The following is a 19,951-nucleotide window of genomic DNA, read 5'->3' as shown; positions in this document are numbered from 1 at the left end:
AGTAAACCACACTTTGTCTAGCAAGTATGTACTCACTGGAATCATACCCCAATATTTAACCCAAATGAAGCATATTAGTAACACTAACCTGGCAAAAATTACATAATCAACAGTATTTAGTCAGTTATTGAAAAATTCTAGATTTTTACTAAGCAAACAGTTTTGAGTCCAAACATAAACCAAGAAGATCAAATTCGCACATCCAACTAAGAATTTTTTTAGGATTAAAATTCAAATGTCCTACTTCCTAATATTTTAATTTCTTCCCCAAATTACATTGTCTTCCAACAAGCAAAGATCTTATTCCATATAGGAAGATGTAACTAGCAATTCCACTATGGCAGCAGATGCCAGCAGGTGCCACCTTCAAATTAATATTCTTTAGGCAGCACATAACAGTTATTGCAATGGTTTATTAAAAACAAACGTTACCTGCATATACAAGGTCTCTACTTGTTTACTGATGGGCATTGGTAGGAACTAATTCCACGTATTCAATAGATTATTTAAAAATATAAATTTATGGCTATTTCAAATCTTTGCATCCAATACATTTAAAACAGTAAAAATAATTAGTTCAAATTTGGAAACATACATAATAGTTGACTTATAATATAGGACTTTAAAAACCAGCCTTCATATCTACACATAGAGTTTTAAATCCTAACTCTTCCACTACTCCTATCCTTCCATCAACCACTTGCTTAATTTATGTAGGCATCAGTTTCCCATAAGCAAGACGGGGATAAATATCTCCTTCGTAGAGTGGTTGTGAAGATAATGTGTATAAAATCTTTAGCACTGTCCTTGAGTTAAGAATACACAACTCTTTTTTATTACTAATTATTGATAGAAATAATAGATTGAGTTGGAACAACTCTCATATTTTCCACTTAGTAACAAGGAAACAATGATTCCACATTTTTCTTTCTGCCTTGTTTTCTTTTTGTGCAAGACTCACAGCATATTTTTTCTAGTACTCTTTATTCTAGTTTGTTTGTGATATCAGCTTGATTAGCACTAAGCGAGAACATGAGTTCTTTAAAAACCAGGGCTTCTATAGGTTTCGTTTAGTGCATCTTAAGGCTGCAGAACAGTGTCAAGACCATTTTAGGCATTCGGTAATTTTTAAAGAAGTGTTGATTTCCATTTGTATAACATTTTCCACTTATTAATGAAGAATAGTTATATCTGCTTTTTGTCTTCCATAATTTCTAAAAGAAAAAACTCCACATATAAAAAATAGCTCTCTCCTCCCCCATCACTCCATTTTTGATGCCTCAGAGCCAAACCCTTTCAACTCTTTCATCTTGTCATTGACTTTTTTTCTGTTTTTATACCTCCATATATCTAAATAATATCATATAAATACTTCTCAAAGCCACTGGTTTTGACAATGTACTAAGTTCCTACAATGGAACATAAGCATTTATTGGTTTGATTTATTACATGTAATCACCAAATCCATCATACACATTCTTATTCACACACTACTATAATATCTATAGTCTGCAGGTTGAAAACAATTCTTTTATTTACAATATTATGCATTGTTTACATTATTAAGTCTTTATGTAAATGTCATTTGCAGCCTAGACTTAGAGAATTCAATTATCTTACCCTTTCTTGAGAAACTTGTTTTCCCTGAGGTTAATAGTTGTCTTGTTTTTCATTTGCTTAGTCTTTTGTGTATTTATCTACAAATACTGCTTCCATTAAAGTATCTAAATCTCCTTTCAATATGTTGAAATACAAGAGTATTTATCAATGTCATTTTCTTGGAAATACCTGGTACCTTCCCAAATATTCATTCTGGAAAGATACCGCTTATTTTTGTTGCATAACTATCACTCAAGATTCTTTTTGTTGATAATTCCCATTGTGGCTCAGGGGGTTAAGAACCTGTCTAGTATCCATGAGGATGCAGGTTTAATCCCTAGCTTCATTCAGTGGGTTAATGATCAGATGTTGCTGTGAGCTGCAGGGTAGATTGCAGACATGGCTCAATTCTGGAGTGTCTCTGGCTGTGGTGAAGGCCAGCAGCTGCAGCTCCAATTCGACCCCTAGCCCGGGATCCTCCATATGACAAGGGTATGGCCCTAAAAAGAAAAAAAGAGAGATAGAGATAAATTATTTGAAAAATTGTAGCTAGATTCATTTCCTGCAGCTGCTATATCAAATCAAGGTAGCTTAAAACAACAGAAATTTGTTTTCTCATTGTTCTGGAGGCTAGAATTCCAAAATCAAGGTGTTAGTAGGGATGTATTCCCTTCTGGGGTTCAGAGGATGAATTATTTCCTTGTCTCTCTCCTAGCTGCTGGCAGTGGTGGCAATTCTTGGCAATTCCTTAGCTTTCAGTTGCATCACTCCAATCTCTGCTTCCATCTTCATACTGCCTTCTCTGTGTCTCTGTGTTTTCTCCTTTTCTGTCAGTCCTCAATCCTTTTTTCCAAGTACGGATTCCAGGGATTAGTGTAGGAATATATCTTTGGTAGAGGCTTCTGTTCAACCCACAACTGTAGCACTCTGTTGAAAATTATATTTTTCCTCCAATATTTTTTTCCTAAATAAAGAACAGAGAATTGTATTTTTTAAGATATGCTTACTGTGTATGATACATACAATTTTGCGTAATGCATAAATTTCAATTGCAAAAGAGGTAAAAAAAATGGATGAGCAAAACAAGCTACAAAACTATATTTACTAATGCATAAAAAAATAATAGTGTTACTAGATCAAGCAGCTAAGAACAGATGATATTCGTTGTGTGTGCAATGTAGCAAAACAATATAAAATATGGAACTGACACAGTGTAGTACTTATCAAAAATGGTTCACAGAGCACATGCTACTAAGACTTGGTATCATATCTAAAATAAGCAGAAAATTATTCCTCTGAAAATGTGAAAAATAAGCTCAAGTTCTGTGTGATGTATTGATTCAATAATCCCAATTTTTCTAATACGTTTAGAAAACAATTTAGTTTAAATCTAGCAATTGTGTAACTTTCTTTTTAAAATATGAAACAATCCACAGGAAAATAATACATGGAAAATGTTAGACTGTTGTAATCTGGAGAGGATTATGAATAAAGAATATATGATGCTTGATAATTTGATTATCCTAATAGAAATATTGTTAGCTTTAATTTTGAACTTAACTCTTAAAGCTCTTTTACTTCTTTTAGTATTACTGGTGTTTAATATTATGCAATGTCTTGCGTGTTTTACATAGGAATAGAATGGTTTTTAAATTTAGACAAACTCAGTGTATATGTGACATATTTAAAATGCTAATATTTCTTTACTGTATGAAAGATTTGCTGATTCAAAAAGCAATTACAATTCTAATGTATTATACTATTCCAGCAAAATTCATTTTCTTATATATTGACATTTATAGTGACATTTGACTGTTGGTTTAATTATAGTTAAACTGTTAACAGGACATCAACTCTGCATTGTCTTTCTAGATAACTTAACTTGTCTAGGTTTGTCAATTCAACTGGTTAAAGACTGTGTACCACCAGTGAATAAGACTGCTGAATGGATAATCTAATTCAGTCATTAAAAGAAAACCCATCCAGCAACCAACATAGATCTTTCTCCCTTTTATAATGATCAAGTCAGCTTTGCTTTGATGAAGCATATTGGTTAGGAATTTGTCCTAAAGCTATTTCAAGAAATCTAATAAAGTGATAACAAATAAATTGAGTTATTTTTCTTTTACATAAAAGAAGTTCAGATAGAGGCAGCCTAGAGACTGCATAGTGGTTCCTTCCAGCTTTCTCTCTCATATGGCATGCAGAACCTGCCCACATGCTCTCAGGGTACCTTCCAGAGTTTTGGCTTATGTTGGTCCTGTTTCTGGCAGCAGGGTTGTGCAAAACAAGCAAAGCACCCATGAAAGATTCAAGTCTGTTTTCCTGTTAAGGAACCTTTCCAAAAGTGTTACACAGTAACTCCTTTTAGTTCTATTGATTAAAAACATATTACATGACCAACTCATTTTGCAGGGCTGCCTATGGCAGGCAGAATAAAATGCCTCCCCAGGGATACTCCTGTCTTAATACTATTAACTACTAACGAATACTCTGAATTTGTTACCTTATTTGGCAAAAGATTCTTTGCAGATATGATTAAGATTAAAGACCTTGAGGAGATTAAAGTTGACTCTTAGGGTGGACTCAATCCTTAAAACTTGAGAACCCTACCCTGCTGGTTGAACGAGAGAGATAGCTGACATGAGAAAAACTCAACTTGCAGTTGCTGGCTTTAAAGACAGAAGAAGGTGGCCATGTGCCAAGCAGCGTGGTAGATGTCTGGAAGCTAGAGAAGGAAATGATTTTTCCCTAGAGTGTCTAGAAAAGAATTGAGGCTACCAACACTTAGTGTTTAGCCTGTTGAAACCTATACCAGACTTCTGACGGAGATGAACGTCAGATAATAAATGTATGCTATTTTAAGCCATTAAGTTTGTGGTGATTTATTTTGAGAGAAATAGAAAAATAAGAAAATTTTTAGGTGTGGAGGATTAGTGTACCCAACAAAAAAGGATTTCCTTGGAGACAGAATAAGTAGCAAATTCATTTTGGTAGGTATTTTACTAATATTAGCAATCTACTTCCCTCATCCCATCTCCAGTAAAAAGCAAAATAATTAGAACAAATTAGAATATCAACCGATTTAGGAGTTCCCTTCGTGGCGCAGTGGTTAACAAATCCAACTAGGAGCCATGAGGTTGCGGGTTCGGTCCTTGCCCTTGCTCAGTGGGTTAACCATCCGGCGTTGCCATGAGCTGTGGTGTAGGTTGCAGACGCGGCTCGGATCCCGCATTGCTGTGGCTCTGGCGTAGGCCAGTGGCTACAGCTCCGACTCAACCCCTAGCCTGGGAACCTCCATATGCCGCAGGAGCAGCCCAAGAAATAGCAAAAAAAAAAAAAAAAAAAAAAAAAAAGAGTATCAACCGATTTAGGATGTTATTAATCTGGTAGGTAAAAAGTCCAAGCTCTAGATAACATTAGTCAATAATATTAAATATTCTAAGATTTTTAATATTTACTTTTGGGTATCAGGAAGAAGTAAATAATCTACCCAAAAATTACTAAGGGAGGACAGTTATAGTTTCACGGATTTTTATGGTTGGTACTCTCTTTTCTTGGGATCTTTCACGTCTTATCTTTCACCTATTTAAGGTCTCATCTTAAATATTTTCTTTACCGAGAAGCCTCCCTTGACCGCTCTGAATAGTGTAATTTACCACATCATCTCCCATTTCTCTCTCCATACAATTCCTGTCACAGAACAAGAATTCATTACAATCTGAAGTTATCTTGTTCATTGAAATTCTACTTGCTTATTAAGAATATGAGTTTTATCTGGTTGGATGTATTATCTGTCTTGTACAACCTTGTATCTCAAATACCCAGAACAATGCCTGGCTTATAACATACGCTTAGTCAGATTTTTTGAATTAATGGGAGCCCAAAGTGCTTTAAACATATATGATCAGTGAATTTTAATTTTTTAATCATATAGTTGGTACTATAATAGTCAACAAAAATATAAGAGCTAAAAACATGAGTCAGGCAAAATTTGATAATGACATATTTTGCACTGTATCCAAAAACCTACCAGAGCAGAGTGGACCAAGTTTACTCTAAGAAGAAGTATATGAAAATGCAAAAAATTTTTAAATGGTCTAAAAATGCATTCAAGTTTTAGTCCTCATGTGGATCACATGAATTGTTTCTTAAGATTAATATTCCTAATGCCTAATCACGCAGGTTTTAAGAAATGAGATCCTACTGGGAAACTGATATAACAAGTCAAAAAAAAAAACAAAAAAACAAAAAAACAACAAAAAAACAGTGAGCAGTAACTAAAAAGTCAATAGACGTTTATAAATATTGTGGAGTTTTTACCTAAATGGAAAGAGAAATGAATATAGAGTTGTTTCAAGAAGAATAAATGAACTGAAATAGTTTAAAATCATGGGACATGGCAGACTTCAGAGACATTCTTGAGGTACAAATTAATTGTTGTGATGGCTAATTGGATGGGGGAGAAATGTACAAGCTATTGCCATGTTTTCCTCTGAGAAAAAACAAAAACACTACAGGTGGTTTAAAGGAGAAGGGAAATTTACTTTAAAAAACAAACTTGGTTATTTGAAGGTACCTAAATGTTGTTATTTTTGACATGGTACTAGAAACAAAAACAAAAAGACTACATGACCTTTGTAACAGTCGCTAACATTAAACACTCAGTTTGGGTTGGTCTATGTGAATTGTTCTGAGCAACAGGACACTAACAATCTTGATGAAAGTGAAGGCTTGAAAAGCACTTGCAAACACGGGCTTGTTCTCTTAAAATGTAGCATGAATCCTCCTTTTTGGAACTTAGCTACCTGGCTGTGAGAAACTTAACTCCACAATATGGAAAGGCCACATGGAGGAGAACCAAGACTCTGAACAAAGACTGTGCCTCCTGTCAACAGTGAACACTTACCTACCAGTGAACCACTGAGCCATTTTGGAACTGGGTTCCCCAGCAGACATAAATGATCCTTGTTCTCGGTCTTGAAGTTTGGGGATGGTTTGGTCTGCAGCAATAGCTGACTGAAACAGAACTTGGTATCTAGAAGTTAGATGATGCTGAAAACAAAACATGTGATATTGGCTTTGGGACATGAGTGGATGAGTAGTATGAATATAAGCTAAAAAAAAAAAAAACATTGGTGAGAGCTAGAAGTTCAATGAGGAAATTTTTATTGCAAACTAGAGCAAGTGTAACTTGCGATACATAAAGGAAGAAAGCGTGACAACAGCTGTCATCTGCAGTATTATGGAAGACAGTGCACTTAGGCAGTAAACTTGTTTATCTGGCTAAGATTAACAGGCAGAATTCTGAATGGTTTCCATCACTGAGCATAATAAAGTAAGTCTAGAGATGGATGAATTAAAGAACCTGCTCAATTTGTCAGCAGAATCTGGTGGAAGAATTTTTCAATTAGAATTGTCTAGGCTGGGGAAAAAAATACTGTTTTTCATTCTCCCCTTCTGCAGGTAACAAAATAATTTCAAAGTTTCTGACAATCTCAAAGATCAAACCCAGGGTGCTGCTACCAGTAAAACTGGAAGTAGATTCAATATCAAGTCTAATATACAGTTATAAGGCCCTTTGTTACAATCTTAGAAATATTTAAGTGCACTATCCTAAAGAACCTTGACCTCTGAAGTGGAGGGGTGCTTATCCCTAAGAGATTTGTGGGTGGGCTTTTGTCTACTGAGTACACCCCAAAATGATTCACAGGTAATAAATCCCACGTGCTTTCAAATGCAAAGTCTTCTTGGAGGCATCACAGCTCAGACTAAAAATGTGAATACAGTTGAAAATGAAGATACCTCTGCGTCCCCAGTCATCTCAAGGAGGAAACAGAATAAAAATGTGACTTACCCACACACATGGGCTATTTTTTTTATGGAAAGGGAAGTATAACTCAGAAGGCAGGTTCAGAAATCCAGAGGACAGAACAAGGTACCAAGGAAATCCACTTTCAGGGTACAAGTCTCAGCACTAAAAAATAGACATCTCCTGCCCCCAGAAGAAAGGGGATATTGGTAACATGCAAATGCAATGAAGCAGTGACTTATAGGTGCCACTGATCCACTCTTTCCTTTAGACCTCAATTGTCTACTAGGATTATTCTATCTCTCCATCATTATTATGTTACTTGTGTTTTATTAGTTTATAGGTAGGTCAAGATTAAAGAGAGAGAACAACTTCAAGTAGAAAAGAGCTTTTCAAGTATGAAAAGCTACAACTTGGAGTCCGTGCTGTGGCACAGTGGGTTAAGTGTCCAGCATTACCACAGCTGTGGCATAGGTCGCAGGTGTGGCTTGGATTCAAGCCCTGGCCACCGAACTTCCCTAAGTTGTGGGTGTGGCCAAAAAAAGGGGGAAAAAAAAAAGCTACACCTGAACAATTACACCCAAATGACTTTATAGGGATTTAGAACGGATTCAGATGAAGAGATTCTGTATCTAAAGCCTGATTTTGTAATCAGAAGATGAGTGAATTTTTGTATGTGGGAGGACTGTGACCAGAGATACCAAAGGCAGACTGTAAAATCTTTTACTTTGTTAGCTTCCAGTGAACCATGTCCTTACCCTTGAGTCAGGACATATCCTGTGACTGTTTTGATCAAGAGGATGCAATAGAAAAGTGATGTCATGTGAGTTTGATTTCTAAAGAAACTAGCATTTTCAGCTTTTGCGTTTTCAGGAACTCTGAATCATGATGAGATAAATCCAGCTATCTGTGATCTGTGGTGTAGGTCACAGACGTGGTGGCTCGGATCCCATGTTGTTGTGGCTGTGGTGTAGGCCAGCTGAAGCTCCAATTCAACCCCTGGCCTGGGAACTTCCATATGCTACAGGTGAGGATCTAAAAAAACAGAAAACACATCAACAAAAAACAGGTGGGTTAATTCTATTTTATCATCACTGTTTGTTTTTTTTTTTAATGTAGAATAAAATATTTTTGTATGGTAATTTTTTTTGTGACTAAGCTGGTATTTGGAGCCATGTTACTTATCACTCATTATTCAGACTTTTTTCCTTTCATTTATTTATTTATTTATTTAGGGCCATATTCATTCCATTTGGAAGTATAACTTGGGATCCGAGCTTCATCTACGACCTATTCCACAGCTTACAGCAATGGCAGATCCTTAACCCACTGATTGAGGCCAGGGATTGAACCCGTGTTCTCAAGAATACTAATCAGATTTGTTACCACTGAGCCATGATGGGAACTCCCTTTTTTGCTTTTAAATAAAAGCAAAACATAGCATTTGTTAGGAGATTTTCTTTTTCAAGTACTCAGATCTGATTAGAACATTTTAAATATTTTCCTATAAAATAGTAATTCATTTAAGATCCACATGTTCTTTGCATTAAATAAACCAAATAAAGTGAAAGACAACAGAATATTTCAGTAAGTTACAACAGTTTATCCAGAAAGCCTCGAAGAAAAATTTAGAAAATTTTATGTCTATTTATTCTTTCTGAATTTCATGTTAGAAGAGCAAACCTCTACTGTTGTTGTCAATGGATAGTCTAAATAGTATCAAAAATATCTAACTATAGAATGAGAAAGCCAGTATGTATACACACATATATATATATATTTTCCTGACATTCTTACTAATTTACATTTATCAAAACAATTACAAAATTATAAGTCACGTCCTAAATTTTAATTCAATAAAATAGCAGAATTATACTACAGGGAGAAGAAGATATTGATTACTTTCCTGGAAATCACATAAATATTTCATTTATAGTAAAAAACTAGGTAGCAAGAAGTTATGCAATGTAAACTGAAATGTGAATCAGCAGGGAAAAATACCAATTCCACCAGAGCAATGGATAAGAAACTTGTAGGTAACATCAGTACAGTTGAAGATGTAAATACACTGTAACAAAGAAATTTCACTCCCAAATCTGCAACTTTGAAATAAGTTAACATATATGCACAGGGACATGCCTACTAATGTTCACTACAGCATTGCTTTTAAAAATAAAAAATTAGCAAGCTTTTAAATGTCAATAAACAGAAAAATAAATTGCAGTAGATTCAGCTAAAATGAATAATTTATCATTATACAGAACAATATGAATATACCTCCAACTTGGCCTTACTGGAAAAAAGATATATAAATGATATTATACCTTGTATATCCTTCTGCAAGCTTGAAAATGTAAACAGTGTTACAATATATAGATTTATATATAGACAGTAAAAAAAAAAAAATCTACCCAGAAATAAGGTAACACTAATTTCATGAAATTTAAAACATGTGGTAGTTCTAGAGGGTGTTCGAAGAAGAAAAACGGAATGTGATGAAGAGACAACAGGATAAAATAAGTATATTGGCATATTTGCTTCATAGCCCATATCTCCAAGGCAAATACAGCAAATTATTAAGGCTTGAGAAACTTGTTTGTGATAAACAAGTGTTTGTTATTTTTTTCTCCATATGGTTTTATGTGCTTAAAATTGTCAAAATACTTACTCATTAGTAAGATAATAATAAAAGTCACTGCAGACCTCGTGGCTCCTTGCATATGGAAGAACTTCTTCTATGAGATTCAAAAAAATAAGCCCATGCTACTTGGACAGTTTCTTAAATAGTTCTGTATATGAAAGCAAGTTGACAACTTTCATATTGAACATATACTTGCTGGTATATAATAAATTATCTAGTACAGAATTTTATAGGCACCCAGCCTAGAGTCTAATATCAGTATGAAGAAAAAGGTCCTAATAGGTAACAACCTAAAAAAATGTTCACTTTAATGTTTTGATTTTCTCAGAGGGATATGATACTTCAAAGAAAAAAGGTTATATCCTTTAATGTAAGGGCCAAGGGTAAAAGCCAAGCCAAACCTGAAGGGTTGATTTCTGGGACAGCAGTAAATTAACCCTCTTAGCACTTCACCCAGAAGATGAAAACTATGAATAAATTTACTGGTATGTCACAAACAATGCCATGTTCCCAAGGTAGCCAGTCTCAAAAATTATCAGTGTCTTTTTTATGCCAGCCACTCTCCTGAGAACTCCCACCACAAAGAAAACACACAGCCCTTACTGTTAGAGTTGACAGTAACTGACAGTAATGATAGACAAACCTGAAAACATATTAGAAAAGTGTGATAGACAATATAATAAAATGGAAAGAATTACAAAATGAAAACCCATAGATGTAGGTAAATAGAGGTTACAGGTAGAGCTCTCTTGGAAAATGCCCTGGGTTAACTGATGAACAAGATTGTTGATTTGAGCATTTTATCAATAGAAATGTTAACAGTGCAAAAACCAAAACTTTTTTTTTTCTTTTCATGGCTGCACCTCTGAAATATGGAAGTTCCCTGGCCCGGGGTCAAAGCTGAGCTGCAGCTGCTGGAATACATCGCAGCCACACCAGATCCGAGCCTCATCTGCACCTTACCCCACAGCTTGCAGCAACACTTGATCCTCAGACTACAGAGAGAGGCCAGGGATTGAACCTGCATGCTCTGTGACATTATGTCAGGTGCTTAACCTGCTGAGCAACAATGGGAACTCCAAAACAAATGTTTTTAGTTGCCAGATTGGTCCATCAAAACATCAGCTTATTGGAAAGTTTATTGGAAAGATAGATTTTTCTTCAAGTTGAAGTATTTTAGCACCTTTGTGTGAACAGTTCAGGAGATTTCAAATATATTTTAGTATAACTGCAAGTTAGTAATAATAAAGATATTACTCTTGAGAAAATTACCAATCATGGAAAGTGATGAATAATTTCAAAAGGTCAAGTATTTTTTGTTCATTGACAGTTTATTGAAAATTATATCTCATGTTTAAAGTTTTACTGATTATAAAAATAATAATGTAATGCAAATGTATGCAAATTATGAAGTAAATTAATAAGACAGACTAACCTGAATATATGTCTCTGGATTTTTAGTCAACTGTTCTTGAACTTTTTCTTCTTGTTCTTGAGAGATTACCCCAAACTAAAAGTCAGACACATTAAAGATATTATGATCTTTACACTCCTAATATCAGCTCTTTCCCAACCTCAGTAGTGATGACTTTTTCTAGATCTTGAGTTCCTATAAAAAGATATTTTTTACAAAGGGAAAATTCATGATTCTTGCATAAATACAAAATGGATATATGTCAAATATTTTTAGCTAAGTAATTCATGAATGAGGGAACTAGCAGGGTGTCATAAGCTGGTTAAAAAAAATAATTCAGGAGTTCCTATTGTGGCTCAGTGTTTAATAAACCCAACTAGTATCCATGAGGATGCAGGATTGATCCCTGGCCTCGCTCAGCAGGTTAAGGATCCAGCATTGCTGTGGCTGTGGTATAGGCTCGCTGTAGCTCTGATTAGACCCCTAGTCTGGGAACCTCCATATGTCATGGGTGCGGACCTAAAAAAAAGGCCAAATAATAATAATAATTCAATGAGTATATGCATATATGTGCAGTGAGGTATGCTAAAATGAATTTAATACATGCAAAACTGACATTTTTCACAAGAGAGGGGGAGTTATACCCCTCCATTAGACAAAATTAATTTTCATTTCTTTGGAAGAGAATGATTTGCATCACTATTAATTTCCCACAGTGTATCAAATTCTAAAATTTACCTGAAAGGTCTTGAACGATGCAGACCTCCATATAATCAGAAAACCTGGTAATTTTTTGCAGTTTCAAACTTCTTCACAATTTTTTTTTCTTGACCAAAGCTAGAAAAGACTTGGAAAAGTATGTGTAAAAGTAACTTGGAAAGTTCCATTAATTTCCTAAAATAAAGACCAATCGGTAGAAAAATATCAAAATTGCTTCAATAGAATACAGTTGGGTTTAGAATGGAAGCAATGTTAGAAATGCCTTCTCTCATGAAGCACATCAGAACTCATGGCAGAAGAGAGGGGTTTTTGGTTTTGGTTTTGGGGGAGTTTTTTTTGTAATTTGTTGCTTCTGGCTGCACTCATAGCATGTGCAAGTTCCTGGGCCTGCACCATAGCAGCGACCCAAGCCACAGCAGGACTATACCAGATCCTTGACCCACTGCACCACAGGGGAACTCCAGAAGAGAGGTTTTTCATGTTTCTCTGTTCTTGGATCTTTTGTTCTCTTCATCTTCCAGCTAACTACACATAGTACCCACAATGTATAGAGTTGCCAAGTTGAATCAAGGCCATTCTTATTTTAAATTTTCAATCAAGATTTCATTGTACCACTGGTTTTGATGGACTATGAGAAGCCTACAAATGGGAAAAATTGGAAAGGCTGTCATCACTTCCCTTATACCAAAAATGCTTGTAACAAGAGAAGAAACAAATGAGAAAATTCAGGCAATTTTAAAGCAAGTCTTTCTCAAGGTTTGCAAATCATTCTTGCTTTAAAATAACATGAAATCCTTGAAAAAGAATTGGAGAAACGCAATTCTAAATTCTTCCAATTTTGTCTGAAAAAAAAGTTCAATCCTCTTTTAATAGCAAGATTCATAATACCTGCTAATATCTGTTATTTTAACAAAGTATGAGCTTTTATATAAATACATAGTGAATATATTTTATGTTATATAAACATTTATATTAAAATATATAAAATGTGTATACATATGCATATATAATAGAATTTTAATAAATATATACCTATCTTTCCAGTCTTGTACCAGCTTCTCCAGGTCTTGGTCTCTATATTTTCAAAATATTTTGTAAACAAAATCTGTGGCACTCAAGTTACTATCTTAGAAATGAGCTGAAAAATTGTTTTGAAAATAAGGATGGATCATTGGCATTCCTTTTCCTTGGCATTTCTGCCTTATGCTAATCCTTCCAGAAACAAAAACTTATCTCAATAAGGGGAAAGTCATAAGGAAGTTGAAAAAGAAAAAAAATGTATTAATACTTTGATGTATTATTCCCCACTCTATTTCTCTTCACTTATATTGAACAAGCATTGTTGAGAAAACCACGTTCTCCCTTCCCTCTGTGTGAAAATGAATCCTTTTTCTCCTCTTCCTCCTCCTCTTTCCCCTTCTATTTCTCCCTTCGCTCCCCTTCTTCTCCCAATTTCTACATTTACCAACAGTTTTGCCATTGCCTGATCAACTAAAACCCTTACGTAGTTGAGAACTAGGCCTACGCTAGAGTCAGAGCTTCTGTGATATGACATTGATTGGTATATGGCAATTCCAGTCATTGATCTAAAAGTGACATGGCTCAGAGACTTGTACCAGTATATCCACATTAAGTAAAAGCTTTACACAAACTACAACCAGCACATTTTAACAACTTCTATCAAAGGGGAGGAGTCCTAGACACTCTAAATCTTTACGGTGTGTAATGCGTACATGTGTAAATGAACATCATTTCAAATTGGTCCAAACACAATGTATTCAGAAGTTGTGGGAAGTTTAAGTAATAGTGTCCTTTAGACTTCATCATTGACTATGTCAATATATATACATCATATAAATATATATATATGTAACATGTATATAGTTATACAATATTCTCTCCATATAATACAAAAACATATCCCATAATATATGCATATCTATAAAATACATAATAGAGCTATACAGTCCAAATAGTAAGATACACTTTCTATATGAAGCTATTTTGTTCCTAAGTTTTGTATAGCAAATAATAGAAGCTATTATTGCAATGAATACATGCCTATCTCAAAAATTTCGCACCAATCTACTCGATATATGAAGTCAAGGAACAAGAGTTCAGATAGCAAAAAACCTATGTATTGAATGGGTCATAAATGCAGACTTACTTTGGCTAATTGATGTGATTAGGCAACTGTGCCCCCTTGTGGTGCTCTGTGGACTCACATCAGCAATATCCGGCAGATCAGAACACATTTGGAAGCAATTCTTGAGTGTCATTGACTGTGCCTAAGCATTAAAATCAAAGGCCAGAAAGTATTTTGACTTTTATGGGGCCCAGGAGTACTGGGAGGAATACCAGAAATCATTTATGATTAGGGTAGAGAACTGCTGAAACAAACAAATTCTCAGTGGCTTTACACATGATTTGTTTCTCACTCAGTGTGGTTATCTGTGTTAGGCAGCCTCCCATAAGCAACACAGCAACTCCGGCTCTGTCTCACAGTTGTGCCAACTTCTAGGTCCCTTGAGTTCTCTTCTGGATGCCCAATCTGGCCAGCAAGATGAAGACCAAAGAAAATAAAGAATTGTGTGGGAAGGTTTTTTCCCTTTTTTTAAAAAGGCCACACCAGTGACATATGGAAGTTCCCAGGCTAGGGGTCAAATTGGATCTGTAGCTACAGGCCTATGCCACAACCATGGCAACGCCAAATCCAAGCCACGTCTGTGATGTACACCACAGCTCACGACAAAGCCAGACCCCCAACCCACTGAGCGAGGCCAGGGATACAACCTGCATCTTCATGGACACTAATCATGTTCGTTACCACGGAGCCACAATGGAAATTTCTGTGTGGGATGTTTTGAAGGCCCAAGCTTCTAAACAGGAGATGTGATGGGAGTTCCCATTGTGGCTCAGTGGGTTAAGAACCTGACTATTATCTGTGAGGATGTGGGTTTGATCCCTGGCCTTGCTCAGCGGGTTAGGGATCCGGCATTGCCATGAGCTGTGGCATATAGGCTCAAATCCTGCATTGCTGTGACATAGGCCAGCAGGTGCAGTTCTGCTTTGACCCCCAGCCTGGGAACTTCCATATGCAGCAGGTGTGGCCCTGAAAAGCAAATAAATAAATAATAGATGTGGTTTTCATTCACATTCCACTGTCAAAAAAACATAGTCATGGGAGTTCCTGTTGTGGCACTGAATCTGACTAGTATCTCTAAGAATGTGGGTTCAATCCTTGGCCTCGCTCGGTGGGTCAGTGATCCGACGTTGTTGTGAGCTGTGGCGTGGGTCACAGACGCAGCTGAGATCCCACATTGCTGTGGCTGTGGTGTTGGCTGGCAGCTGCAGATCTGATTTGACTCTTGGCCGAGGAACTTCCATATGCTGTGGGTGCAGCCCCCAAAAGAAAAACTAACAAACAAGTAAATAAACACCTAGTCACATAGTCATACCTATCTGCAATGGTGGCTGGATATTGAGTCTAATTTGCCCCCACCCCCAAATAAGAAATGAGTTTGGCCAAGAAACGAGTTTTGCCTTTGCCTCTTTTTCTATAATTAGCTCTCAGATGTGTATAGATCCCACTCATTGATTCATGACCTAAAAGAAACTAAACTGGAGACAAAAGCCATGTACCCCCTTAGAGAAAGTCACCGTCAGTGATGTCAATGGCCAGCAGCATGGGCCAGATCGAAAAACAGCATCTTGTTGTCAGGAGTCACAGTGGTAGACTCTCAATGAACAGGTCCACTTTCTCAGGTTTTGCCGTCCTACCCCCTGTCAACAGCTCAACATTCTGCGAAGTGAGGCAATCACCCCATCTGATCCCACCTTCAATTAGGAATGCCTCAGAAGAGCTGGTCAAAGAAGTAGCAGGTGCTGAGGAATAAAAGACTGAGGTGTTCATTTTCCATAAGATATATCAATATATTAGATGCAGGAGTTCCCATTGTGGCTCAGCAAGGTAAGAACCCGACGTAGTCTCTGTGAGGGTGCAGGTTCGATCCCTGTCATCGGTCAGTGGGTTAAAGACCTGGCGTTGCCACAAGCTGCAGCTCAGATTCAATCCCTAGCCTGAGAACCATGAAAAGAAACAATTTTTAAAAAAGAATGTAATTAGTACTGGGGCGGGGAGGGAGAAAGATATATCATCTGAGGAAAAACAGTCTTGCTCCAAAAACAAAAGTGAAAAGGTAGATAGGTCAGTTGGACACCACATCTGCTATCTACAAAAAGAGTCTCTCACTGAGTAAAGTCTTGTCTTACTTATTTTGAAACAGGAAATTCAAAACCAAAATCTTTCTATGTTGCCTTCATATTAGGCCTAGGTTATACTTTCGGCTTCAGCATCCTGAAGGAAGAGACTGGACACCAAGTGGTCCCTCAGGCCATTAATATCTTTCCTGGTGTTGGGGCAGAGGGGACGGAGAGGGAAGATGCCTCTTTCTAGTATTGCCCGTTGTGATCAGCTATGGTTCTTTGCTTGGTCATCTCAAGTTATCTTCTGTAAACATCACACACTTGGGTCTTGTTCTTCTTTTTCTGTTGGTGTTTGCTGCTTTTCTGTCTAACCTATGCTGGGCTATACCATAAAAGAGAAATCAAATAAGTTGGGATTATGTCACTGAAAACTTTCTTTCTGATGAAACTAGCTCTGCTCTAATACAAAAATAATGAGAGAGAGAAATTGTCTTTAAAAATATAGAAGTGCCTGGTGATAGTGGCAAGAAGACAAAGCTATAGGGTCTTCAGGACCACAGGGACAGTCTGGAACCAAAGAATGCATATGAATTTTCTGTTTTCCCCATAAGAGTTTGAGTTCTAGTAATGGTGGGATTTTTGTCTATTTTAATTTTCTGAGCAACTAGATGCGTACAATGCAGAATAAGCTATGAGTATTAGTTTTAACAAACAAATGAGGAATAAAGATATAAAGGAAGCAGTTGTTAACAGCTATGATACATTGCTGTTATTCAATTAATGCAGATTCTCTTTTGTCAGATTTTTTCAAGAGAAGCTGCAAATGTGAATATTTTATATTGATTCAAAACATTTGAAAAAACACTCCATAACCTAAAGAAATTATTTCTGTGAGTTAGACCTAGCCCACTGGTAGCCAGCTTATGACCTCTAAATTGTAGTATTGATTCTCAAACCTGGATGAGCTGAGTGTTCCTGAGAATCCCTTTGGGAGCTTTATGCTAATTTTTTTTTTTTAAGTTGCTTTCCTTTAACCTGTTAATTAGAATGTCTAGGACTGGGGCACATAAATATATAATTTTATAAAGTTCCTCAGGTGATTTTCATATAACCTGCCTAGAATTAATCCATGGAATAGTACTAGGAATCACTGTATTAGATGACTCCAATTTTTATATTAAAATTTACATTTTCTGATATAAAACCTAACAAGAAACCACACTAATTTATGATAGAATTTTAGAGCCCCCCAAATTTACATAAACAATTTCTTTATATTACTTTATTAACATCTTACCTTTTTACATTTCATGAAAAATTTCTAGAATTTCTTTCATATTATCAAGTCAACATATATCTAGTGTTTAGAATGCTACTATGTATTATAAGAGATAAATTATAAAGATGTTGAATAAATTTATAATATATTCAAGTCAATACCTTTTTTAAATGAATGAAGCTTTATGTAAATTGAAGAATGAATAGCATTATTTCCTAATACCTAAAAGTAGTGATAGTTACCAGACTTCATCAATCCACTTTGACTATGGAACAAATTTCATCCTAGCAAAGTTAGAGCAAATATTAAAACAAGTATTTTAATATTAATGCAAATAGTATCTGCTATCAAATATTGATTTGAAATTTCAGTAAGTAATTTTTACAAAATTTAATTAGACTAAATTAAAAAATAATCAATTTACATTTTGTCTCACATCAGGGATCTTTCAGAAATTATATAATATCACATTGTTACCCATGTATTTAAATATTTAAATTGATCAATTCCATTAAATATGTTGACTAATTGTGATCGATTTGTACATATTTCATCACTGCACTGAATCTGATCCAGTTGTAGCTGACTCTAAATATGAAACATTTATTCATTTAATAATTGTTTATTAAACCCCTTGGAGTGACTTGTTCAAAAAGTATGGAAAGATTAGTGTTGATTGAAAAAAAAAAATTTACACATAAAAGTAACACATCATTTCCTCCAAGAATTCCAGGCTAAATCTTTCTAATCTAAATCGGGTCACCTTATGTTTTAAAAGGCACAGCCTATCCCCTTTATATAACAATTTTGTGAAAACATTCTTATTTATGTCATTATACTTTGTACATACTGTCTTTCACTAGCTGATAAGGTCCGCAAGCGCAGGTGCCATGTTCTTTTTATTTGTCACTGAAGTTACCATGCATGACAGAGTCTGGCAAAGAACCCTTTTTTGAATAAGTTGTTTTGATGGGATTGGGAGGATAGTCTGGAGAACAGGGAAATAAAAGATGACTTCTCGGTTTCTGACATAAACCGCTAGAAAGGTGATGGTTTCTTCCAGGTGAACGTGGGATTATTAGGTTTGTTTTGAAAGCATGGATGTTGAGAGCTCCAAGGTATCAAAGTAGGGCTATTAAGGAGGCAGTTGTTAATATGGGTCTGCAATTTAAAGTGGGGATCTGAGGGATACACCTTTGGGATCTGTCAGCATGTAAAAGGGATGTAGACTATGTTGCTGAAGCAAAGAGTGGAAGATAAGAAGGAAACAATTCCTGGGGAAGAATCCTGTGAAACTCCAAAATGTCTAGCCCTCAGACACAAAGAGAACTGTCACAGAAAACCAGTCATTTGAACCCCGACAGGAAGAAAAAACAAACACAAAGAACAGAGTGCTGTTTCTGAGTCTCTAAAGGAGAAGTGCGTTTGAAAGGAGGGGTCATTAATTGGGTCAACCAACTGTGAAGTCAAGAGAAAAGGGAAACTACAAATATTCATTGGATATATTTGTTTGAGGTCACTTGTCAGAATTCATGACTTGTTGACTTCTTTCCTCCACAGCCCCCATGATCACATGTCACTTGGGTTGTCACCATCCATCTTCATACACTCCCTTATTGAAGCCGGAAATCTAGGTGTACTCATTGACCCTACCTTTCTCTACTTCCTAAGCCTTCTTCCTTTAAGAAGTCCTGGCCCTTCTACCTCTTAAATGGATCTGCATCTCTCCCTGTCTCTGACTTAGCCGGCCACTGTCTCATTATCACTTACCGGGACTGTACTAACTGTCCCTGTCCCTGCCCTTGCCCCCTGCACCACTTCATTCCCTTCAACATCTTGAAAGATGAAATCACATACTGTCTCCTCCCTATTTAAAGAAATGTTCAGTGACTTTTCTTCACAACCCTAAGAAAACCTTAGCTTCCTACCAACAATTATAAAACATTCATGATCTAGAGCCTGACTTGCTGCAACCTCTTCTCTTTCACTGTCCTCCTTACCCACTAAATTCTGTTTCCATTAGGCTTTTTTAAAATTTCCAAGAATACAACAAACTCTGCCACCTTAGGGGTTTGGTCATGATTGTGTCCTTTCCAGGAACATTCTGATTGGCTTTAGATCTCAGCTTCCTATCTATTAACAGCAACAATACCAAAATCTCCTCACTACTTAGGTAGGTAACCCCATTCTACGCCAAATGACTTTTCTTTAAAATGTATCAGTATTTGTAAATATTATCATTTGTCTACTTATTCTCTGTCCTTTACTGTAGGAGAAGTT

At 36.0% G+C, this 19,951-nt stretch overlaps 1 long non-coding RNA gene across 3 annotated transcripts in view; it reads right to left on the bottom strand.

The window, feature by feature from the left end:
• Positions 1-6,504: 6,504 nt before the first annotated feature.
• LOC106510211 (uncharacterized) overlaps positions 6,505-19,951 on the bottom strand; it is a 71,957-nt gene continuing 58,510 nt past the window's right edge. Inside the window, exons 5-8 of one of the 3 annotated variants that reach the window (XR_014843144.1) lie at positions 14,354-14,474; positions 12,205-12,313; positions 11,488-11,661; positions 6,505-6,654 (exon numbers count right to left, since the gene is read on the bottom strand). This is a non-coding gene — a long non-coding RNA (uncharacterized LOC106510211). Of the gene's footprint in view, positions 6,655-11,487; positions 11,662-12,204; positions 12,314-14,353; positions 14,475-15,723; positions 16,775-18,521; positions 18,660-19,951 lie in introns of those variants that run through there. The other 2 variants (XR_014843146.1, XR_014843145.1) reach the window with 2 other exon arrangements.

The sequence above is a fragment of the Sus scrofa genome, chromosome 4 (genome assembly GCF_054392235.1).
Source record: "Sus scrofa isolate SSC_HxYL_T2T_F1_AM1 chromosome 4, Sscrofa_HxYL_maternal_Yorkshire_Landrace_v2.0, whole genome shotgun sequence".
NCBI classification, from domain to species: domain Eukaryota; kingdom Metazoa; phylum Chordata; class Mammalia; order Artiodactyla; family Suidae; genus Sus; species Sus scrofa.
Note: the sequence above shows the minus strand (reverse complement) of the source record. Positions and strands in the feature narration are given on the sequence as shown.